We start from the raw sequence: 26238 nt of genomic DNA on the forward strand, positions 1-26238 counted from the left end.
TTATTGAGGATACGATCCTTAAATCCATGCCTGTGCACTCGGCACAAGGGTAAAATTATTGAGGAAAATAAAGCCTTAAATCCATGGCTGATGCTTAAAACAATACACAACTAACAAGTTATACCAAAATGGGAAAAAACAACAACCAAACCACAGGTTAAAGGAACAAAGAACACAAGACACAACCATGGGCAAAACTAATAAAGAAAAAGAGGTGTTATACAGGGAAATTACAAACTAATCAAATCCAAATAATACAGAGCCAGTGATGCTTGAATTCCTAGGGGAAAAGATACACTGTTCAAGCTAGAGCGTAAGACATGCGTGCAACGGCTAATTGAAGCAATGAAAAAAAAATAGGATTTATTGAGGAGGAAGTACAGCCTTAAATTCAAAATAAAAATGGCTAAAGCGCCTAGTTTAAACTAATAAAAAAGACACAAATACCTGGAATTGGGATTTCATTCGATTTTGTTTCTTTAGCTAGATAGACTAGGCTTGGAACAACAACCACTTCTTTTCTTCTTTCATTTATTTCCCTGCAACACCAGCCCTTCATTTTTACAATGCACCCAACAGAAACACAAGGTTATGAAATGGAATTAGCTCTCGCAAAGGTGAACATAATAGACACTGAAATGAAATTAAATAGAATTGAATTAAACCTAGAGCTGCATTCCGGACTACTGTCGGAAGCAGCTCGCATGTGTATATAAATATCAAGTTATACGCCCCCGCCATACCGAATATTCTGACGACTCCACTCGCTAACTGCACGCCAGTGAAGAATCCCATGTGACCAGTGTTGGATCGAGATTCGAACCCTAAACATTGAGTACCGTCGACATAAAGCTTCCCAACAGACAAGCCAGTCCGCTCAACAGCATGGTGGAGACGAGCATCGCCCTTCTTCCGAATTTGTCGAGCATAGCTGCCATGAGGGCGTAGGTAGGTATTTCTGTGATTGCATTGAGGAAAACACACACATATAAATTAGTACTCAGATTTACCATGTTCAGGCTTAATCCATAATACCCTGCACCACATACGAATCATAATACCCTACACCACATACAAATCAGATGAACCCTATTAAAACCATCCTCATACACGTCACGGGCGACTTGAATACGTCCACCAGGCTTCCCGATGGTTCCTCAGGCTCTGCAGGAGTGTGCTCGTCCCCGTCCAATGCCAACGATACTCCCGCCGACAGAGATTTCTGTTCTTGGCCGCAATCGATCTCATGACTTTCATGGCATCTTCCAGCCCGCCCTTGACGAGGTACCATCGGGGGGACTCTGATACAAATGGCAGAATGAAAAGGCAATACAAGGCCGAAGGAATCGAAGCGACTATGTACAGATATCTCTAGCTACCAGAAAAGTAGGAGAGAGCTGGAAGCAGAGCTATGCCGAGGGAAAAGAAATACAAAGTCAACATGCGAACTCGTCCTCTCATGTTTTTTTTGTTGCTCCCTCTGTTGATGTCTTTGCTACATGATTGACATATAAAATACATCAGCCTCATATATAAAACATTATTTTTTTATTAAATGAGAAATGTATTTATAATATGGACATATAACATTCAATTAAAAATAATCATCCTTGGTGTGCGAAGAAATAAAAAATTCACTCAAAATGGTGCGCCACAAAACATGAAAGCATTAGCCACAGTGCGTACATCCAGATGACACAGTGCTTTTGGTTCACATACAGAGAAACAAATTGGTTAGTTTTACTTTCAACACAATGCGTCAAGACAACATTGTGCACTGGTTTGTACATATAACCTTTTCACACTAAAATGAAATGTTTTGGCTATCGAATGCAGTAAGCTATATTTTTTTTTATATTATGCATGTGGTGCATTTGGTAAATAAAAACACACTGGGAGTAACTTTTACCGTATGCACTGATGTAAAAATTATATCTTTTCTTGTCCCATTTTCATTTACCAAACGCATCGACATGCATAGTACACCCTATAAATTTAAAAGTCGCATCGCTACCGATGGGAGTCAAACCTGTTGAATGCACCTCGTAGGGGAAAAAAATAGAAAAAAGTGGATTTTTGGACCTAATTTACAATTCTAATCCACTAAAAATTTAAATTAGAGAGAAACATAGACATTACTTGAACATTTACTCATCGAGGAGGCATAGTTGACATGTAAATGAAAAAACCAAATTTCACCATCATTTGAGAAAATTCGAAATCCATGCACTGAGCATGGGGCAGAAGGATGGTGAGAAAGGGAAGCATCAACGATGGGGAACTTGAGTGAGGCAAGAGTAGCACTGATGCTTCAAATCTCTACAACACTGTAAATGGTAAAAATGAAATTTACGACCAATAAGTTTTTTTATTTAAACCTATTTGATGTGTTCTTGTAACAACATCAATGTGTACTATTTCCAAGTGAAACAATTTTTTTTTGTTAAAAACCCTGTAGTGATTCTATTGGTGAGTACGCACCAGGGAATTTGAATACACAAACAACACCGACACTTTGTGTGAATATAAAACTAAAACGAAGAAAAGAATTTTAATATCGACATTTTTTAAATTTAACCTTTTTTTGGTGCTATTAAGTAGTATAAACAGTGGTGCATTGGTAGTTATGTACTGGGGTGTTTGAATACATTAAGAACAATGATACCTCATAGGAATATAACAACGAAATGGTGAAAAGAATTTTACAACCGAGATTTTTTAAATTTTAACCTTTGTCCATTATTATCAACTAGTATAAGGATCGATGTGCCATATATAGGTGGTGCACTATTGTTTTTATTTGCATTAAAAGTAACACTTCAATGGTGCACCACTCTCTACTACGCACTAATTTTAGTTCAATTAACAACACCAATGCATATAATATAATAAGTACATTATTATTTTAAAGTTTAAAACTCCACAATGGTGCACTATATCATGTATGAATTAGGGTATAAATGTACTAGTTTAGCACCGGTTCATCGTTACAGTATAGCACCGTATTGGGAAAAATGAATTTTATGACCAACAATTTTTATAATTGAACCCTTTTCTAGTTCTATCGAGTAGTATATGCACCAGTGCGCATTTTGTACTTAGGGCATTGTTATATCTATATATATCTATATATCTTCCAGGGTGCACCATATGCTATTAAGAACTAGTGTGTTAATGTATTAGGGTCTCATCATTAAAAAAAATCCACTAAAACATCTTCCCATGCAAATCCACTAGTGACCTCCACTAAAAATAGATTTTTAGGCTATTTTAATAGGGGCTTCTGCAAAAACCTCCGCTAGAGGGTATTTTCCTTGTACAGTGGGAAGGGGAGAGAAAGGTAGAGAGAGAGTGAGGGAGAGGAAGAGAAAGAGAGATGGAGGTAAAGAGAGCGAAGGAGAGAGAAATCAAGGCAAGGAGAGGGAAATAGAGAAGGGGGGAGGGAGAGAGCGATGGAGATGGGGAGGGAAAGAGCGAAGAAGAGGGGGGGGGAGGGAGAGGGAGAGGGAGAGAGATGGATGGAGAGGGAGAGAGAGAGAGAGGGATAGAGGGAGGAAGAGGGATAGAGAGGGGGAGAGAGAGAGAGAGAGAGAGAGAGAGAGAGAGAGAGAGAGAGAGAGATAAAAATCAAGAGAAAAATAAGAGAGAAATGGAGAGAGATAGGGGGAAAGTGAGGGGGAGAGGGATATAAATAGTGAGCAAGATGGATATAGAGATACATAGAGGGATATAGTGAGAGAAGGGGGGGAGAGAGAAAGTGATAGAGATTGTGAAAGACAACATGAGAGATAGAGAAGGGGAGAAAGAAAGAGAGAGAAAGATAGAGCAAGAGAGAACGGAAAAGGAGAGAGTAGGAGAGATTGAGAGAGATGGGGAGAGATGGATAGGGGGAGAAATAGATAGAGTAAGTGAGAGAAAGAGAGAGAGAGAGAGCATGGGATAGTGATTGAGAGAGCGCAAGAGTAAGCGAGTAAGAGAGACAGAGAATAGGAGAAATTAGGAGAGAGAGGAAAATATAGGGAGAGCAAGAGAGTAGGACAAGGGGAGAGTAGAAGAGGGGGAGATATAGAGAGGGGGATAGGGAGAGGGAGAGAGAGAAAGAGAGATGAAAAGTAGGAGAAGGAGAGAGGGATAAAGAAAGGGAGTGTGAGAGAGGATGAGAGGGAAAGAGAAAGAGAGAAAGAAATGGGGATAGAGAAAGGGAAATGGATGGAGAGAGAGAGAGAGAGAGAGCGGGAAGAGAGGTAGAAGAGGGAGAGAGTTAGAAAGAGATAGGAAAGAAGGAGAAGGAGAGAGGGAGAGGGAAGGAGGGAGGAAAAGAGAGAGGGAGGGAGGTAGAGGGAAAGATAAAGGGTGAGAGAAAGCTAGAAAGAGGGAGAGGAAGAGAGACAGAGAGAAAGAGAGAAGACAAGAGAGAGAGTGGGTGTGTATGTGTGTGTGTGTGTGTTCGCGTGTGAGAGAGAGATATAGACAAAGGGAGAAAGAGAGAGAGGGAGTGTGTGTGTGTGTGTGAAAGAGAGTGAGAAATATAGAGGGTGAGAGAAAGGGATATCTGGAGAGGAAGAGGTAGAGGAGGATGGATGCGGAGAGAGAGAGTGAGATAGAGTGTGAGCAGGTGAGAGAGTGCAGGAGAGGGAGAGAGAGAGAGAGATAATATGTGTGTGTGTGTGTGAGAGAGAGAGATAGAGAGTGATTGAGAGAGATAGAGAGAGTGAGAATGAGAAGGGAGAGAGAGAGAGAGAGAGAGAGAGAGAGAGAGAGAGAGGTGGAAGGAGAGGGAGAGAGGGAAATAGAGGGGGGGAGAGGGAGGGGAGGTGGTTCCATTCTATTTGAGGAAAAGTGGTTCCTTTCTATTTTAGTGCTTTTTTTTACATAGATGAGTAGAGAATTTGAGATTAGATAGAGAGGTAGAGAGGCAAAAAAGGGTTTTCATTCCATAGTATCCCATGGGCCACAGGTTTCCCTCCTTTATACTTGCATCCATTTCCATTCCGAAAAATAAAATAGAAGTGTAGCCTCTCCTTCCAATCTCATTTTCTCCTATAAGGGTTTCCTATATCACACGGGAGCCTCACTCAATGAACCTATGACATATCACGTGCATTCGTGGCATACTAAACAATACCCCTAATTTGACTACATATTGGAAAATACCTCTAAAAATCGCATTATTTAACTCCCTACCAATACAAACCCAATACACCTTCCCAATTTAAACAACCCCTACTTTCACTACATATTGTAGGTATCCATTTTTTCATTAACATTTTTTATACCCCTTTATAGTTTTTCATTAGCTTTGAGATCCATTTTTTATACCTACCAATATAAAAACCCTTTACCCCCTATATATCCCCCAATATATTATGTCATTTTTTCCTCAATATATATCTCCTAATATGAACCCATGTGCTATGGTATTTCTCCCCTAATGAAGCCCCCATGCCTATATCATATCATATGTTATTATGGTTGTAAGTAATTGTATTTGTGTTTATTCTCTATTTTCCACATTTTATATATTGCATTCTAGAAAATGTAACTTAATAAATCCATAAGTCTAAGGAAAATAACCTTAATATTATAGATTTCATATTTTAAGTATAATTTTATCCGATATATTGTGATGAACTCTCTAGTATAATATACACGATAGTTTATGAGCCATATTGGTATAAAAGCAAGTGGTTATGGATATTTTGTGGGATTTTTTAAGGGGTCTAGATTGGTTTAGGCATAAAGTTGTAAAACCCTAGATATGATCAATAAATCTATTAAAAAACCTCAATATGTGTCAGAGGAGAGGTTCTGAAGGCCAAAGTAATAGGTTGTAGATATCAACCACAACATGAGTCTCCTTATGGCAGCTCTAGAGAACAAGTTGGGAATCAGAGAAGATGTATGTTAAATTAGAGGTCATCTCAAAGGGGAAATTAGATGTAAGGGATAAACCAAACGGGTAAATAAGAAAGAACACAAAAAGGAACAATACAGTTCAAGTGTCATGAACCATTCATTGTCCCTATTGAATATGGAGATAAAGTTTTACATCAAGCCATATAAGGTGATATTGATGCTTTGAGGTTGAATAACTAGTTACAATAGCTAGAGCATTATTTTAGTGTTCCCTACATAGAGGAAGGACATAAAATATGTTTTGCTCATCCAAAATTAGAGGTCCATGCCCTCACTTGGTCAGAAATCCATATGGAAAACTTTAGAGTGGAGGGAGATCCTCTAGTGACTAATTGGGAGGATTTCAAAACTCTAATAAACTCACATTTCTACCCTATTAGGTATGTAGAATACTAGTGGATTCAATGGCATTACTTAAAGCAAAGATAAGAGTTGAGTGTATAGGAGTACTCTGTGAAATTTAGGAAGATGGAAATAGTTTTTGATATCTCCTCAAAGAACCCAAATGTGCTCCTCAAGTATATGAGGGGTTCAAACAACCATCTGTAGAAGTGTTGGGGCCTTCATTTAGAATTTTGTAAGTTTTGAAGATATGAAGAGGGAAAAACATGTGGCAGGAGCAACGGTCAGGTTGTAGGGAAGAAAATGGGGAAAGGAAGCAAGACCATGAAGGCATGGCAAAGTTGCGAAAAGGTGTCACGAACAAGCAAAAACAGTCGAGCGAATAAGGAGGAGGACGAGAAGCAGCTGGGGGGATAAAAAGTCAAATGGAAGTTCGAGCAGTGAAGGAATAGATAAAAGGAGAGAACAACATGAAGAAGAAGGTTGGTATCTGAGGGATTCTGAGGTATAGAAGAACCCGATCAAAAGACTGGAGCAGTGGTGGGAAGACCAAGCTGGGCTTGGTCTCAGATCTGGAACAGTTTGTGGTCACAATATTTTATGTGTTTTTTCATGGATTTATGTCAAATGTATATTGTAATGAATATTTTGTTGATTTAATATGAATGGGTACTTGGACCAGTTGCATAGTATTATTTGCATGTAATGTTGTGATTTATGGGCCTGCTCAAAGGTTTTTAATGTTGAAGGTCTTTCCTCATATCTATATAGTGATATAATGTTATGATGAGTGTACTTATAAAGGAGGGAAGAATGGAAAAAAAACTAAAGGAAGACATCCTTTCTTAGGAGGCAAGGAATCACTTTGAGAAGTGCATAAAGATATGCAAAGGAGAGAAGAAAGCATTAGAATATGAGGAAGAGAAGAAGGATAAGAGGAGGTTTCAAGGCCCATGCATGGTAAGACAAAAGGGGAATTCCTAATTTTTGGCAACAAAAATAGTTATCAAGTTAAGAGGTTATTTGATAGACATATAGTATAGACATACAAAAATAATTTTGTTTTTCATAATTTTTTTTTTTATAAAGAAACACCCTTATCAACAATTCTACACAATAGTGAAAGTGAATGTGGAAGAGGAGTGTAAAAAATTAGCACTGCTTAAGAAAGTGAAGGACATAGATGAGCACATCCAAGTCTTCACTAAATCAATGGTGATAGAAATTTCATAACGAAATATTGCTAAGAAATGTAGCTCATGAAAAAAACTCCCATATTGCAACATGTCATGATATCCTTTTACAATTGTTATTGGTTTGATTTGGATTTTGTTTTTACAAAACATGCCATGTTTTTTAGAAGTTTGATGTATGGCTTGCAAGACTTCTAATGTGACTCCCATGAACTTAGGACATCAATTTTGTCACACTTGTGACAACATGAATTTTTTAAAGATATATAATATGCCCTACTCATTTTAATTGGAACGCAACATTCAATGAACTTGTAACCATAGTTTGATGAACCTGGGACAACTTAGAGAAGGCCAATTATGTCATCACATACTTAGAGAAAGAAAACAAATAATTGAGCGACAAACAAGTCCTCATGGAGCTGGAAGTGCTGAGGGAAAATGACAAAGTGACAAAGAAACACAATTCACTTTGACCCCTATTGAGCAGGAGATAGAAGAGGATAGAGAAACTTGGATTGACAGAGTCAACCTACACCTTGAGAAGCTGCTACAAAAGGGCAACAGAGATAATCAGATGCTCAGACACATGGCCTATCATTACAGGACTCGCAATAGGATTTGCAAATAAAGGATCAAGAAGATGAAAGCTAGGTTAAGACGGGTCATGAAGGGAAAGAAATAGGAGGATAGACTTATAATTTTGGCTAAGACTTCCTTGACTCATAAAATCATATGATGGTTAGGCTTCACACAATTTTTGGGGAAATTTTAACATTTGCAATTTTTGGAAATTTGACACATAGAAAAATCGCCTAGACGTACAACGCCACACCCAATGGAAAAATGGCTTGCATTTTTGGATTTAAGGTAGTGACGACATGCACCCTAGCAAGTTTTAAAGTTTTTGGATCAAAGCTCGGCCACCAAAAGGTAAAAAAACATCTTAAAAATGACCTTTTTGCCACTTTTTGGACACACAGAAGCAGTCTTGGGAGAATCAAGTTATGAGGGTTCAAATGAGCTCCAAATGCAGATATTCCAGGTTTTTGGGAAGTTAGACTTGAATACCTTTCCAATGAGCTATCATGGGATTAATTTGGATGCCTGGAAGGCCTTCAAAAGGGACCTCAAAGTGGCGCTGCGCGTAGAGAAAATTTTGCTCTCGATGCCTATTTTTCCAGTTTTTGACTATGATCATGGATTGTCTCTCATGGTGGATGATTTACTATTGTAAATGATATCATGGCTTGTAAATATGATGGTTAAAAAGTTGTAGAGGGTAGGTTCATTGCTTTAGGAGTTAGCTTGAAGTCAAATGAATCAGTTTTTCACTTTTAGAGGCAAGTTGTTGATGATGCCTATATTCCTGTTCCTTGTTTAGTATCAGTTAAATCAGCTCCTCATCTTAAGGATTCGACCCCTGAAGATGGGAGGAGGTTGAATGCTTGTCTATATCTTCTTCTTCTTTCTCTTTGTGAGGGGTTGGACTTAGTTGGATGCTCAGAGCGTGATTGTACATCATTATAAGCAGTTTTAGCAAGGAGATTAATAAGATTTGCAACTATTTTTATGGTTTAGAGTTTAGGGTTTAGGGTTTGGTGTTTAGAGTTTAGGGTTTAGGTTTTATAATACTTTAGTAAATGATTTTAATAAACACTTAAATAGAAGTTACAATATTTTTTTTAAATGTTATAAAATTATTAGGGTTTAGAGTTTAGGGTTTAGGATTTGGAGTTTAGGTTTTAGCATTTCAGGTTTATAGTTTAGGGTTTACGGCTTATGGTTTACGGTTTACACTTTAGGGTTCAATGTTTATAAATTCTTTTAATAAACACTTAAACAAAAAATACAAAACTCTTTTTGAAATGTTATAAAATTCTTAGGGTTTAGGGTTTAATGTTCATGGTTTGGGGTTTAGGGTTTAGTGTTTATGGTTTGTGATTTAGGGTTTAGGGTTTGGGGTTTAGAGGTTAGGGTTTATGGTTTATAAGACTTTAGTAAATGATTTTAATAAACACTTAAATAAAATTTTCAAAATACTTTTTAAAATGTTATGTTTAGGGCTTAGGGTTTTGGATTTAAGGTTTAGGGTTTAGTATTTATGGTTTAAGGTTTGGGTTTTGGGTTTAGGCTTAAGGTTTAGTGTTTAGGGTCGTCAACATTTTAGTAAATTCTTTTAATAAACACTAAAATAAAAGTTACAAAATAATTTTTAAAATGTTATAAAATGGTTAGGTTCTAGGTTTTTACGGTTTAGGGTTTAGGTTTTGGGGTTGGGTCTAGGGTTTACGTTTTTGGATTTAGGGTTTATGTTTTTATGTTTAGGGTTTAGCATTTAGGGTTTAGGGTTTATAACTCTTTAGTAAATTCTTTTAATAAATACTTAAATAAAAGTTACAAAATTCTTCTTAAACGGTTATAAAATTCTTAAGGTTTACGGTTTAGGGTTTAGGGCTTGTGGTTCAGGTTTTGGGGTTTAGGTTTCAGGGTGTATGGCTTAAGGTTTATAGCAATTTAGTAAATTCTTTTAATAAACACTTAAATAAAAGTTACAAAATGATTTTAAAATTGTTATAAAATGCTTAGGGTATAGGGTTTAGTTTATAGGGTTTAAGATTTATTGTTAAGGGTTTAGGGTTTAGGGTTTGGGGTTTGGGGTAGGGGGTTTAGGGTTTATAAAATTTTATTATGTGTTTTCAATAAACATTTAAAAAAGGTTCTGAACACTTTTTAAAATGCTATTAAATGATTAGTGTTCAGGGTTTAGGTTTTAGGGTTTATGGTTTATGGTTTATGGTTTAGGGTTTAGGTTTTAGGGTTTATGGTTGAGGGTTTATGGTTTGGGGTTTTAGGGTTTATGGTTTCAGGTTTATGGGTTAAGGTTTATAACACTCTATTAAATGTTTTTAATAAACATTTAAATAAAAGTTAGAAAACACTTTTTAAAATGTTGTAAAATTCTTAGGGTTTAGGTTTTAGGGTTTCAGGTGTAGTGCTTGGGTCATAGTGTTTATGTTTTATAACACTTTAGTAAATTATTTTAATAAACACTTAAATAAAAGCTATAAAACAATTCTTAAAATCTAAAAATGAATAAGGTTTAGGGTATAGGGTTTAGGTTTTGGGTTTTATGGTTCAGGGCTTAAGTTTTAGGGTTTATAACAATTTAGTAGATTATTTTAATAAGAAGTTAAATAAAAGTTATGAAACACTTTTCAAAATGTTATAAAACACTTAGGTTTTAGGGTTTAGGTTTTATAGCACTTTAGAAAATGTTTTGCTCTCGATGCCTATTTTTCCAGTTTTTGACTATGATCATGGATTGTCTCTCATGGTGGATGATTTACTATTGTAAATGATATCATGGCTTGTAAATATGATGGTTAAAAAGTTGTAGAGGGTAGGTTCGTTGCTTTAGGAGTTAGCTTGAAGTCAAATGAATCAGTTTTTCACTTTTAGAGGCAAGTTGTTGATGATGCCTATATTCCTGTTCCTTGTTTAGTATCAGTTAAATCAGCTCCTCATCTTAAGGATTCGACCCCTGAAGATGGGAGGAGGTTGAATGCTTGTCTATATCTTCTTCTTCTTTCTCTTTGTGAGGGGTTGGACTTAGTTGGATGCTCAGAGCGTGATTGTACATCATTATAAGCAGTTTTAGCAAGGAGATTAATAAGATTTGCAACTATTTTTATGGTTTAGAGTTTAGGGTTTAGGGTTTGGTGTTTAGAGTTTAGGGTTTAGGTTTTATAATACTTTAGTAAATGATTTTAATAAACACTTAAATAGAAGTTACAATATTTTTTTTAAATGTTATAAAATTATTAGGGTTTAGAGTTTAGGGTTTAGGATTTAGAGTTTAGGTTTTAGCATTTCAGGTTTATAGTTTAGGGTTTACGGCTTATGGTTTACGGTTTACACTTTAGGGTTCAATGTTTATAAATTCTTTTAATAAACACTTAAACAAAAAATACAAAACTCTTTTTGAAATGTTATAAAATTCTTAGGGTTTAGGGTTTAATGTTCATGGTTTGGGGTTTAGGGTTTAGTGTTTATGGTTTGTGATTTAGGGTTTAGGGTTTGGGGTTTATAGGTTAGGGTTTATGGTTTATAAGACTTTAGTAAATGATTTTAATAAACACTTAAATAAAATTTTCAAAATACTTTTTAAAATGTTATGTTTAGGGCTTAGGGTTTTGGATTTAAGGTTTAGGGTTTAGTATTTATGGTTTAAGGTTTGGGTTTTGGGTTTAGGCTTAAGGTTTAGTGTTTAGGGTCGTCAACATTTTAGTAAATTCTTTTAATAAACACTAAAATAAAAGTTACAAAATAATTTTTAAAATGTTATAAAATGGTTAGGTTCTAGGTTTTTACGGTTTAGGGTTTAGGTTTTGGGGTTGGGTCTAGGGTTTACGTTTTTGGATTTAGGGTTTATGTTTTTATGTTTAGGGTTTAGCATTTAGGGTTTAGGGTTTATAACTCTTTAGTAAATTATTTTAATAAATACTTAAATAAAAGTTACAAAATTCTTCTTAAACGGTTATAAAATTCTTAAGGTTTACGGTTTACGGTTTAGGGCTTGTGGTTCAGGTTTTGGGGTTTAGGTTTCAGGGTGTATGGCTTAAGGTTTATAGCAATTTAGTAAATTCTTTTAATAAACACTTAAATAAAAGTTACAAAATGATTTTAAAAATGTTATAAAATGCTTAGGGTATAGGGTTTAGTTTATAGGGTTTAAGATTTATTGTTTAGGGTTTAGGGTTTAGGGTTTGGGGTTTGGGGTTTAGGGTTTAGGGTTTATAAAATTTTATTATGTGTTTTCAATAAACATTTTAAAAAGGTTCTGAACACTTTTTAAAATGCTATTAAATGATTAGTGTTTAGGGTTTAGGTTTTAGGGTTTATGGCTTATGGTTTATGGTTTAGGGTTTAGGTTTTAGGGTTTATGGTTGACGGTTTATGGTTTGGGGGTTTAGGGTTTATGGTTTCAGGTTTATGGGTTAAGGTTTATAACACTCTATTAAATGTTTTTAATAAACATTTAAATAAAAGTTAGAAAACACTTTTTAAAATGTTGTAAAATTCTTAGGGTTTAGGTTTTAGGGTTTCAGGTGTAGTGCTTGGGTCATAGTGTTTATGTTTTATAACACTTTAGTAAATTATTTTAATAAACACTTAAATAAAAGCTATAAAACAATTCTTAAAATCTAAAAATGAATAAGGTTTAGGGTATAGGGTTTAGGTTTTGGGTTTTATGGTTTAGGGCTTAAGTTTTAGGGTTTATAACAATTTAGTAGATTATTTTAATAAGAAGTTAAATAAAAGTTATGAAACACTTTTCAAAATGTTATAAAACACTTAGGTTTTAGGGTTTAGGTTTTATAACACTTTAGAAAATGTTTTTAATAAAAAAATAAATGGAAGTTACAAAATGCTTTTTAAAATGTTATAAAATGATTAGTATTTAGGATTTGGAGTTTGGGGTTTGGGGTTTAGGGTTTAGGGTTCATGTTTTAGGATTTAGGGTTTATAATGATTTAGTAAATTGTTTTAATAAACAATTAAATAAAAGTTAAGAAACTCTTTTTAAAATGTTATAAAATGCTTAGGGTTTAGGGTTTATAAGGGTTCAATAAACGATTTTAATAAATACTTAAATAAAAGCTACAAAACACTTTTTAAAATGTTATAAAATGCTTAGAGTTTAGGATTTAAGGTTTAGCGTTTAGGGTTCCAGGTTTGGGGTTTAGTTTTTAGGGTTTAGTGCTTAGGGTTTATAACACTTTAGTAAATTGTTTTAATAAACACTATAATAAAAGTTACAAAATTATTATGGTTTAGGGATTAGCATTTAGGTTTTTGGGTTTAGGGTTTAGGGTGGTTTAGTGTTTAGGGTTTATGATTTATAAGGCTTTAGTAAATGGTTTTAATCAAGGCTTAAATAAAAGTTACAAAGTTCCTTTTAAAATGATATAAAATGCTTAGGGTTTAGTGTTTACAGTTTGGCATTTGGGATTTAGGGTTTAGGATTTATAAGACCTTGGTAAATGCTTTTAATAAAGACTTAAATAAAAGTTCCAAAACATTTTTTAAACTGATATAAAATGCTTAGGGTTTCAGTATTTGATTTTGGGTTTTAGGTTTAGGGTTTAGGTTCTAGGGTTTATAACACATTAGTAAATGCTTTTAATAAACATTTAGATAAAAGTTACAAAAAGGTTTTTTAAATTTTATAAAATGCCTAGGATTTAGGCTTTAGGCTTTTGGGTTTCAGGTTTAAGTTTAGGATTTAGAGTTTATAACACTTGAGTAAATGCTTTTAATAAACACTTAAATAAAAGTTACGGACTGCGTTTTAAAATGTTATAAAATGCTTAGTATTTATGGTTTGGAGTTAAGGGTTTGAGGTTTATTGTTTGGGGTTTAGGGTTTTGAATTTAGGGTTTATAACAATTTCTTAAAAGCTTTTAATAAACACTAAAATAAAATTTACAAAACAATTTTTAAAATGTTATAAAATGCTTAGCATTTATGGTTTAGGGTTTAGGGTTTGGGTCTTAGGTTTAGGGTTTAGGGTTTTGGGCTTAGGTTTCATGGTTTCGGGTTTATAACACCTTAGTAATTGTTTTAATAAACACTTCAATAAAAGTTACAAAACACTTTTTTAAATGTTATAAAATGCTTAGAGTTTAGTGTCTAGGACTTGGCATTTAGGGTTTATGGTTTAAGGTTTGGGGTTTAGGGTTTAGGATTTAGAGTGTAGTGATTAACCACCACACCTTAAGGGGGCATCCATTGCTACATATCACACATAGTGCATACATCCCGTGGAGCCTCGAGGACTTATGAAGAAAAATAAATGAAAGGAAAAAGGTTTATGAAGAAGGGTGGACAAACAAAGGTCGGGGTATCTCAAGTACCATAAGTTTCTCTGTCCTACATTCACATACCCAGGTGTGGTCTTCCCTTATTATAGATACTCATAAAATTCTTATAGTTTATGGTTTATGGATTAGGGTTTAGGATTTAGTGTTTAGGATATAGGGTTTATAACGCTTTAGTAAATTCTTTTAATAAGAACTTAAATAAAAGTTACAAAACACCCTTTAAATTGTTATAAATTAATTAGAGTTTAGGTTTTTGGGATTAGGGTTTAAAGTTTATAACACTTTAGTAAAAAAAAGTTACAAGACAATTTTTAAAATGTTATGAAATGCATAGGGTTTAGGTTTTAGGGTATAATGTATAGGGTTTGGGGTTTTGGGTTTAGGGTTTAGGGTTTATAACACTTTAGTAAATCATTTTAATAAACACTTAAATAAAAGTTACAAAATGTTTTTTGAAATGTTATAAAAGGCTTAGGGTTTAGCATTTAGGGTTTAGGTTTTTCAGTTTAGGGTTTATAGTTTAGTGTTTAGTTTTTATGGTTTAGGATTTATAACACCTTAGTAAATTATTTTGATAAAAACTTAAGTAAAAGTTACAAAACTATTTTTAGAATGCTATAAAATTCTTAGGGTTTAGGGTGTATAACACTTTAGTAAATCATTTTAATAAACACTTAAATAAAAGTTACAAAATGTTTTTTGAAATGTTATAAAAGGCTTAGGGTTTATCATTTAGGGTTTAGGTTTTTGGGTTTAGGGTTTATAGTTTAGTGTTTAGTTTTTATGGTTTAGGATTTATAACACCTTAGTAAATTATTTTGATAAAAACTTAAGTAAAAGTTACAAAACTATTTTTAGAATGCTATAAAATTCTTAGGGTTTAGGGTTTATAAGTGGTTAGTTAATTATTATAATAAACCACTTAAATAAAAGTTTAAAAACAATTTTTAAAATGTCATAAATTGGTTGGGGTCTAGGGTTTATAAGACTTTAGTAAATCCTCTTAATAAACACTTAATTAAAAGTTAGAATTTTTTTTAAGATGTTATAAAATGCTTAGAGGTCATGGTTTAGGGTTTATGGTTTTGGGTTTGGTGTTTAGAGTTTAGAGTTTAGGGTTTATAACACTTTAGCAAATGATTTTAATAAACACTTAAATAGAAGTTACAATATGTTTTTCAAAATTTTATAAAATTATTAGGGTTTAGTGTTTAGGGTTTAGGGTCTAGGGTTTTTAGTTTAGGGTTTCAAGTTTAGAATTTAGGTTTTAGGGTTCGTGGTTTACAGTTTAGGGTTGATGGTTTATAATGCTTTAGTAAATTCTTTTAATAAACACTTAAATAAAAATTACAAAACACTTTTTAAAATGTTACAAAATTATTAGAGTTTAGGGTTTAATGTTCACGGTTTGGGGATCTAGGGTTAAGGGTTTATGATTTAGGGTTTAGGGTTTGGGGTTTAGAGGTTAGGGTTTAGGTTTTATAAGACTTTAGTAAATTCTTCTAATAAACACTTAAATAAAAGTTTCAAAATACTTTTTAAAATGCTTTAAAATGATTAGGTTTTAGGGTCTAGATTTTGGTATTTAGGGTTTAGGGTTTAGGGTTTAAGGTTTGGAGTTTTGGGTTTATGTTTAGGGTTTAGTGTTTAGGGTCTACAACATTTTGGTAAATTCTTTTAATAAACACTTAAATAAAACATACAATTTTTTTTAAATGTTATAAAATGGTTAGGGTTTATGGTTTACGATTTAGGGTTTAGGGTTTTAGGTTTGGGGTTTAAGGTTTAGGGTTTAGGGTTTATGTTTTCGTGTTTACGGTTTAGGTTTTTGTGTTTATTTTTTAGAGTTTGTAAGGCTTTATTAAATTCTTTTAATAAACACTTAAATAAAAGTTACAAAATTATTCTTAAAATGTTATAAAATTCTTAGGGTTTATGGTTTATGGTTTAGGGTTTAGCTTTTGGGGTTTAGTTTTTAGGGTGCATGGTTTAAGGTTTATAACAATTAGTGAATTATTTTAATAAACACTTAAATAAAAGTTACAAAACGATTTTAAAAATGTTATAAAATTCCTACGGTTTAGGGTTTAGTTTATAGGGTTTAGTATTTTTAGTTTATTTTTTAGGGTTTAGGGTTTAGGGTTTAGATTTTATAAAACCCTAGTAAATTATTTTAATAAACACTTAAATAAAAGTTACAAAATTATTTTTAATAGATCATAAAATGCTTAGGTTTTATGGTTTAGGGTTTATAACACTTTACTAAATTATTTTAATAAACACCTCAATAAGAGTTATAAAGCGCTTGTTAAAATGTTACAAAACAGAGTAGAAATAAGTTTTATATGTTATTGTCTATATTCCTTTCCATTATCCTCTTTATAAATGCCATCATGCGTGCACATCACCATTTTTTGTAGTGACTAACATAGAGAAATGGATTCCATGGAATTCTTTTCCTTTATGATAATGGACCATCAATGGAGAAGGATTTTATTTATGATGTATCCAGGTTGAATAAGAATTATTTCATTTTTTTCACATTTCTAGCTACATATATATAGCATGGATGTAGGTTATGCATTTTGGCAAGAGAGTGGGTGTTTAGGTCAAGAAAAGAGCATGTGATCAAGTAGCTTAACGGCCTATAAGTGGTTGACCAAGCTTCTTGAGCGCTAAGAGAACAGATTTACTAATACATTTGAATTGAAAATTCATGCCTAGCATTTGAGCTCTCAATGCTCGATGCTCAGTTGGGCTTTCGAGGTCTTAAAATACACATTTCTAGTAGCCCTTATGCAAAAAATTTTGCACCAGCTTTCATACTAGAATCATGAAGGCCAAATACTTACATAAACAATTAAATTTCTCACTTCAAATGCTCACCACAAACACCTTCAACAATATCTAATTACTAGTAAATCCACTATCCCCTCCTGTAGCATCAATCCATTCCAACTGACACATCACATAATACACACCAACTTGCTGAACCGATTTTTATTATAAATAAATTTGATTGATAATTTTAGCTTCTTTGACTTCTTCTTAACTTGCACTTTAATCTTTGCATGATTTCTTATTTTCTCTTTTTCTAGCTTTTGTCAAGTCATTTGAATGTGTTATCAAAGTATTCAAACACTTCTCGCCTATTTTTGCAAGAAAAACTAAGCTTAACTGTAAATTTTCGTTATTCTAGAGCTTTATTGGTTTTAGGTATACTTTCTCCATTAGACGCATCATCAAATTTAGCCAAACTTACCAGATCTACCTCTTATATGTCCTTACCACTAATCGCCTACCAACATGTTCATACGTATGATTTCCATTTTCAGTGGTGCTATTTTTGACTGATTCATCTAAATATATCAAATAATGTTAAAATTGTTGAATATATATACCATAAACTCCGTAGGCCCTATTTGCTTCATTCTAGCCTGAAAATGCTTTAAACATAAAATAACCACATGTAAGTCTTTCATTGGCCCTTGGTTCCTTTAACACATGAAAATGCCACAAAACCATTTCCCCGATGCACTTTCCGTTCTATCATAGACCGTTAAATGTCAGAAATATCTTTGTCTCCTTGGCGTGTCATCCCAACCATTTTTACCTATGTGCCTTCATTTTCCCTCTGGGATTTGGCTTACAGGATGATACGTTGTGTATGGTTTCCTTCTAGATTACTACATTGGCTCGTACCTTGTTGTCAATTGCTAACTCATCCCGTTACTCTATCGAGGGAAAATTTTATTGATGGAAATTTATCTTAAAGTTTAGCAACCTTGGCGAATCTTACTAGTCCCTAATATCCTAATTTTAAAATATTTGATGATAATTTTGTAAAAATGTTTATATTTAAAATTATTTTATATTAGACAATATATAATATTGGCATTTTTAAAGGTGAAATTTGTATATTATAAATTTTGGGTGCATTTATTTTTTGAAAAATAGAAATTGACGAATCAGTTTTTTGGAAAAAGCATGGAATATGAGCCCACTTGTGAATATTATCCCCTAAATTTTTCCGTATCATCCATGTGGAACATTTGTTAAACTACTTATGTTACCTTCGAGGTTTGGATTTTAGGATGAATTGTCTGCGACATGTGCTTAGTGCCTCTCCAACTTGTAGATATTCACATGCATGCCTTATAATATCTTCGGGGTTGACCATTCAAGATGATGCCATGCTAACATCATAGACCCTACGTGGTTCCATTTTAGTGGTGACACGTGTCACTAAGATTTGGTCCACTAGGGCACCCAAAAACAACAAATTTTCCTACCATGTGTCCCCCTATACATGTCCATCTACAATCATCACAATGAATTAGATGTTGACACATGTTCTCTTTGAGAGGAGTGAAAAAGGCACCTTGGCTTTTGAATTATGTGTTGAATTCCTTTATAAAATATTAAGGGTCATGGCCATTTTATTTAATGCTATGTTGCACTCCCTGTTAACCCAATTTCAATTTCATTGGCCCTTGATGTTGTACACCTTTCCTATGCTATCTTGGCTTTGAATCATCCTGAGCCTTTTGAGACCTGTGTCACACCTTTAACCATTTGGGAATGACTTTTTGGGTCGATCTCTCGTCATTTCGGGCTTCCACACTAGGCTGCTTGTTGAAACTTTTCAGGGTACCATACGAAATATGCTAGCACTAGAGACTATGGTCATCGAGGCTCTCTACCAATTCTAAATTCTTTAGCTACTTTGTTAGGCCACCTCCACCCAGGCATGATTTAAAAACATCCATGGTTCGTAGACCCTCCTTGAATGATTTGGTGGTGAAACTGGGGGGCTGGGGTTCACTCTTAAGCTCTGCCATCATTCCAATGATCAAAATTATGGAATTACCACTAATATAGGACCCCCCACCTCCTTCTATTAATCCCCGAGTGTTCTTGGCCTTTTGCATTGATGGGTCGGCGGGGACGTGTGGCACTAGATCTGCCACTAAAGTTTCCCAATGTTTAACTCTAATCCTTCACCCAGTCACTCCACCAAGTTTGTCCATATTTGGCCAAATGCCAAAACAAACTCTAACTAAGTCCATCACCATATCTTTTAGTTGCATCCTTTGACTTTAGGGCTTCTCACCTTTGAATGGAAATATGTTCTGATCTAGGAGGGAACCTATAAACTTGTATATACCATTGGAAATATATTTTAGAACTCTATCTATTTGAGTGGGTTCCAAGAGAATTTGAAGTGTTATTAAATATAGGAAATGTATTGAAAATCACTATACCTTATCCATCTATACTTTGGTGATCTTCATTCTTCTTTCCATTTTCCATTATCTTTGTCACATTTTCCTTCAATGGCAACATATTTCTAACTCTAGATCCCCCCATTTGAGGGGACATAGTTGCATTAAGATGAGGAAAAATTTGTGCTCCATTGTTGATGACATTTATTGAGGAAGAGTGCATCACTCAATGTTTGTTGAGATTATAATGAAGCTCTTATAATTTTTGACAAGAATAGAGAGCTCATATTCATTTCTGGACAACAAGATTTAGTGTCTAACCAATAAATCCACAATCATGCTCATACTAGATACCAATTCACTATGTGGAGATAATTTATTCTTCAATATGTGTGCTTTGCACCATTATATAGTTATACTCCTAAATCTATAACCTAATCATGATTCTCCATCTCCACTTGGTGAAACTATATCCTATAATAAGATTGAGTGGGAATAGCAGAGACTATATAGTCCAAATATAATCTCCAACCAATATTAGAATGTGTCCTTATGTATTTTATTTTGTTAGCCACGTGAACCATTTCATGTCAGTGAGTGTTACAGGGTGGCAATCATGACTATCAATCATTACTTGATTGTTATAGTTCCTAGAGCAAGATCGTCCAATGAATGAGTGTGCTAATGCATGAAGATTAAGAATTCCAATCCTACTATATAATGCCTAGAAAAATGAATCATAGGTATGGGGATAAACTATACAATATTGAGAATGGTTTTGTGAATAAAACCTCAAAATTGAATCATATGCTAGTGAAACCAAACTCCAAAACTCATGTATTACATAATGCTCAAAAGAAATAGAAATTACTAGGGCCTTCAAGTTTACAACTACTATTTCCCTTTGATTAAGGGGACTTCTTCCTAGAGGAATGAAACACCTAAAGAGTAAAGAAGGTGTCAAGGGTGATCCTCAAGTTTGTATGAGTATTTTCCTGCATGAACATTGTGTCGAGGATGAGAGGTTATGAGTCTTGAGTAAATCACCACAAAAGCTCCCAACTCCCATGGTCATGGCTTATACTAAGCAAATTTTGCACTAAACACATATCCATATGCATAGAGAAGGATAAAAATTCCAAAATATATGTCTAACATAACACCACATACCCAATAAAAAACAAATTAAGTTTCTTTTTCTTTCCTCAAACCCTATGAGATGTCATCTTTCCCTCATTATATCATATGCCATCTTGATCAAGAATAAAGTCGCATGATGGAAGTGTTAATTCCTTATAATAGAAATAATTAATTTCATAGGATGCCAACCATCGAAGCTTGTCTGTCATTCATAATTGGCACATAATATTACCAAGGAGCCCAACATGTCCTAAATTTATTGCGTATGATTGATATCCGTTCAAGTATGATCTCATAGTTACCATGGAGGAAATAATTGACATGCTCCTCCACTGCAAGTTTATGTTAAGGGAAAATACTTATTCCGCACACTATGGGAGCATGTGGGTGCAACTTTCCATATATACTAATTGTTAGGGAAGGAGCCTCGAAGGCCTTGAAACTCTGAAAATTTTACTAATTGTGGTTGCATGACTACATTTCCTCCAATGTTCCATTTGGCACCAATTTACTAATTCTTCTTTATTGAAGAGGTTAATGTTCACTGGAGGGATGGTTCAAAATTGTTGATTAGCATTAATCCTAATTAATCCTTGTGCTAACTATTCACTTGAGTAAGACAAAAAATAGCTAATATTGTGTTGTCTTAGACTATGACTAACCTTATAAGATTCGAATTTATTTAATGTTCTTACAATAACCCTTTAAAAGTATGTCTTTGGGTGATGTTTTCTTGACCAAGAGTTAAGGTCTTCCTTGAAATATAGACCTACACACTTTGTTCATGAAATGACATTAGGTTTTGAAGAAGAGTGTAAACCTCTTACTAATTATTATAGAGAATTCCTACTCCCAATAAAATGGTTAATTCCACATTTTCATCAAAGTAACTTAAAAAAATGTCAAAACTTGTCATTTTCAATATCTTCAAATAAAATAATTAAAACATATTCATATTTGAATAATTTAGCCTAATTATACCCTATGACACTCATTATCCTTTACTATGATTTTTTGGTAAAAATAAAATATAAAAGTTCTAAAAACATTTTATTTTTCAGATTTTTGAATAATACTATTAAACTGTAATTATGTTCGAGTCCTTTGACATAAACTTCTACCCATCTATTTTGAATGTCAATTAATAATTCTTTGCATATGTTAAATAAAATCAAAATAGTTTGTTATTTTCAAAATTTTTGAAATTAATTTAAAAATTTACAACTTAATTTTAGCATCAAATCCATGAAACATTGATCAAATATTTAAAATTTCAAATCTTTGATTAAGCCCAAAGTTTAAGAAAAAAAATCAATAAACACTATTAAAATACATCTATGTTAATACTCAATAGATTTAAAATCACAATTTAATTTTAGATAATAAATTTTATTTTTCAATTTAATATATAAAAATTATATGGATAAATAAATATATTCGATACTACAACCTAAAATAATAAACATTGAAGAAATATATATTTAAAAAAAATATAAATTAATAATTTTACTAACCTATTTACATAAGAAACTAAACTTTTGCAGTGCATTACTTATAATAAAAATATTGACGCACATTGTACTATCCCGTATGTATATGATAAACAAAATTATATTTGAACTAATAATAAACTTTTTTTTAAAAAATCATTAAAATACAAAATTATATTTCAACTAATAATAAACTTTGTTTAAAAAATCATTAAAATGGTATACTGATATGAGTAATAGACTGCTATCAACATAAATAAAACACAGCAATAATTAGTTGAAACCTTTTCAAATTCTCTTTAAATTCTCTATGCATGTGGGCTGTAATATATTCTTATTTAATTTTTAATGGGTGGTAAGAACGCAATTGTTGAATTTCCCGTAGCAAAAGAAGAAAAGCAATTACCATCTCCGATTTAAATCCTCGGTATCTTGTAAGTTTCCTCTCGTATTCAAACTAAGGATACACCGGGCAGAAGGCATGAAGACTCAAGCACCATCAGAGTTGATTTGAGAGAGAAGCTCTACATACGTGTAAGTCGAAGTTAATGATCCATGTAGAGTTTGAATGTAAATGTGAAACAAAACAAAAATATAATATTTAACAAAATATTTAACAATTACATTCGGTGTAAACTCAAGGTTATATAATGTAGGTAGAGTTTGAATGTAAATATAAAACAAAATAAAAAAATAATATTTAATAAAGTTTAGGTGTAAACTCAATATTAAATAATTGAGGTAAAGTTGAATATAAATATATAACAAAATTAAAATATAATATTTAACAAAAAGATATTTGGCAGTTAATTTAATGAAATGAAGTGCTCATATTAGTTTATAAAAGTTAAACCCAAACTGTTTAAGTTGTTTAATCTCTGCCATCATAAAAAATAAGCCCAGGCCAAAGGCTGTCTACCAATTAGGTGATGGGCAAAATTATTAGTTCCCATTCTCCCCCACATAAATTAGGCTGAAAGACAGAAACTGCTACTTCGCATTCTCCTCCTCACATAAATTAAGCTGAAAGACACTAACATTCCTCCTCACATAAATTAAGCTGAAAGACATTAACATTTAAAATTTCTTAGAGATTCAAGAATTAAGCATCATAACCATGTTGACTCGGCACTGTAAATCCCCATTACAAATATGTTATTATTAATTAATAGATAATTTGTTTAATTTTTAATTTATACTATAAATTTAAAATTTAATAATAAAAAATTTATAATATAGATTTATTCCACGTAATAATAAAATTTCCCAAGTTCAAAATTAAAGTAATAAATTAAGAAAAAACATTAAAAAATGTTTTTTTCTTTTTCATTAAAAAAATGAAATAATATCATTTCACTTTTTTATTATAATAAAATAAAATAATTAGTATAATAAAATAATTAATATTAATATTTATAAATACAGTAATTAGTATTTATTATTATTATTATTGTAACAAAAAAAATTAATAATAATTAATTAAAAATTATATAAACTAATTACAAACTGAACCACAAGGATTTGAAAAACATAAATTTCCATTTTTATAGGGAAATTTTTTTCAAACATATTATTCATTTTCCCCATCGCATAATAATAATAATGAACAATAAACAGTAAATAAAGTGAGGTATACGATGCCCCATTTAAAACTCTTCAAATCTGAAAACGCATAATCAAACTACTTCGTATATCCAAACATATTTGTGCATTTGTGAGGCTAATGCCGAATGCAAAAATGTTCACTACGAATTCAATTCATACCGATTAAGCATATTCAGTTAACCAACTAAGCACTTCGCTCCCATGGATCCTCAAGCCCACTTTCAACATCGAATTTTGCTGCAATAAATCCACGGTACACGAAATGTTTGACGTATCTACACAGAGTTGCAATATGAACGAGGAGATTGCAGAGCTGCTGAGGTTGTGACAGAAGGGAGAATGGTCGCTAGCATGCATTTTGAAGGAGGATTCTGTGCGAGGGAGTCTTCCTGGTACTCTGGAGGGAACAGTCTGTCGTTCATTTGCATGACATAAAATCAGTGTCAAAAGATTCTGCCCTCGCCATAGTTGGAGGATGAGTGGCCAGAAACTTTGCTGTGACAGAAGAAGCGGTTCATAAGATATGTGGATTATCTGAAGAACCCCGAATTTGTTAATTATGACGCCAGTTAGAACGCAAGTTAGAACTGCCCTCAATATGCGAATTATCGTCGGCGATTTATCATGGGATTATCTCTTCATAAGCGCGAGTTATTCCGTGATACGCGAGTTCTCAAAGGCTATGCGCGATATCACCACAGTTATCGTCAGGTACATGGCGGTTATCACCTTATACGCGAGTTCTGAAAGGATATGCAAGTTATCACCACGAATATTCTCTTGATACGCGAGAGTTATCACCAGATACGCTACCCCACAAAGATATGCGACATATAGACCGTTAAAATCGTTCGATACGCTGCTTATGACAGCATGATAAGCCTATCATTACGCGGATATGCGAGGTTTCTTAATTTTATGCGACTGTTTTCAGATGGATATGCGAGTAACCAGCGCAGAATATGCCGCATTCTTCTACATTTTGCGAGAAATCAGAGAGATACGCGACTTATAACCATAGTTAACGCGATATCGCCTCCAATACGCGAATTATCACCTCAAACGCGAGCTATCTAATGATACGCATGTTATCACCACGCGTTATAAGCGTTTGTCAATAAATACGCGTTATCATGAAGGATATGCGGCGCATTATGCTCATTTACCGACATCCATTTAATATAAATATTCCTTTGAATGTCTGTTGTTTCAGTATTGTGTAATAAGTTTCCAGTTAGTGCGTCCCACGTTGGTTACTCTACGAAGCAGCCGAGGAGCTGGAAAATATTTTTAGCAGTGCGAGCGAAGCAACTCGCATAGCGAGGGAGCTAATCAACATAGGCTTTTGCGGCTTCTGCTGTGTGTCTTTTATATATATACAGTAAATAAACAACTGTTTGTTCTTGCAACTTCAAGGGCGCGATCACGAAAACCCCACAACCAACGATCTTAAAATTTTGGACTCCGACCAAAATTTTGGCATGCTATCCGACTCTCGTCAGGCCTTCCACATTGACGCTGGGAAAGTTGCATGTCACGTGTCCCATGTGTAGGATGTCGCCGTTGTCCTCGCCGTCGACCCCTATCTCAGAGCTGGTTTCTGCGCGTCACTCGATGTGTATCCGGAGATGACAGAGACGGAACGAACAGCCGGAGTTAAATTTATTTTGAAGACCATGTTTCCGGAATAGAATTTGTAAGATGCGGTTTTATTTTTTGTTTGTAAGTATTGATGTATACCAATAATAATGGCCGTTAGGTGATTGCGTTGTTCGTTATTCTTAATACTAATTATGGTTTTATATTTATGATTAGCTGGTATTGATAATAATGGGTAGGGTATAGGTTAATTTAATCCGGATGTGATTTTTTTTTATAATAGTGGGCAGGTCATCGTGGCATTATTTGTTAAAATTATAAATTATTGTTTTTTAAAATATAAAGATAGTAAGAATGGATGTGGATCATTTTCATATAGTCATTAAAATATGTATAACCTTTTAAAATATGGTACGAGACGTGTGTTTATATATGGACTTTTTTTAATGTAAAAAATATATATATAATTTTTTTTAAATACTGTAGTGGACATGTGTTAATATGTTTAGCATGCTCTGTTGGTACGATATTATTTTATCGAGGGAAATGGTTGCAAGTTCGAGATGTCAAATGGTAACAAATCTATTCCATGTGATTAGAATGTTGATTCTTGTTTGTGGCTACTTTTAACTCTGATAAAGACTTTATATATTCTACCCAGCATTGCCCCATATATATATATATATATAGCCACTTAAAATGTCAATATTTTTATCCTTCTTGGAGCAGGTTTAATATTTCCAAATTATTTGTTTGTTCCTTTTTTCTTTTTGATATGGACATTGTATTCCTAAGATGTTCTTATTCTTTTAATTCTTAAAGGATTCATCACTCACTTTCA

The 26238-nt window shown here is 33.2% G+C and overlaps 1 pseudogene; it reads right to left on the minus strand.

The window, feature by feature from the left end:
• Positions 1–561: 561 nt before the first annotated feature.
• The window catches only part of LOC149261185 (organic cation/carnitine transporter 4-like), a 144639-nt pseudogene continuing 118962 nt past the window's right edge, over positions 562–26238 (minus strand).

The sequence above is a fragment of the Pinus tabuliformis genome, chromosome 6, assembly GCF_031772625.1.
Source record: "Pinus tabuliformis cultivar Carrire ecotype Pingquan chromosome 6, CPIR1, whole genome shotgun sequence".
Classification (NCBI taxonomy): domain Eukaryota; kingdom Viridiplantae; phylum Streptophyta; class Pinopsida; order Pinales; family Pinaceae; genus Pinus; species Pinus tabuliformis.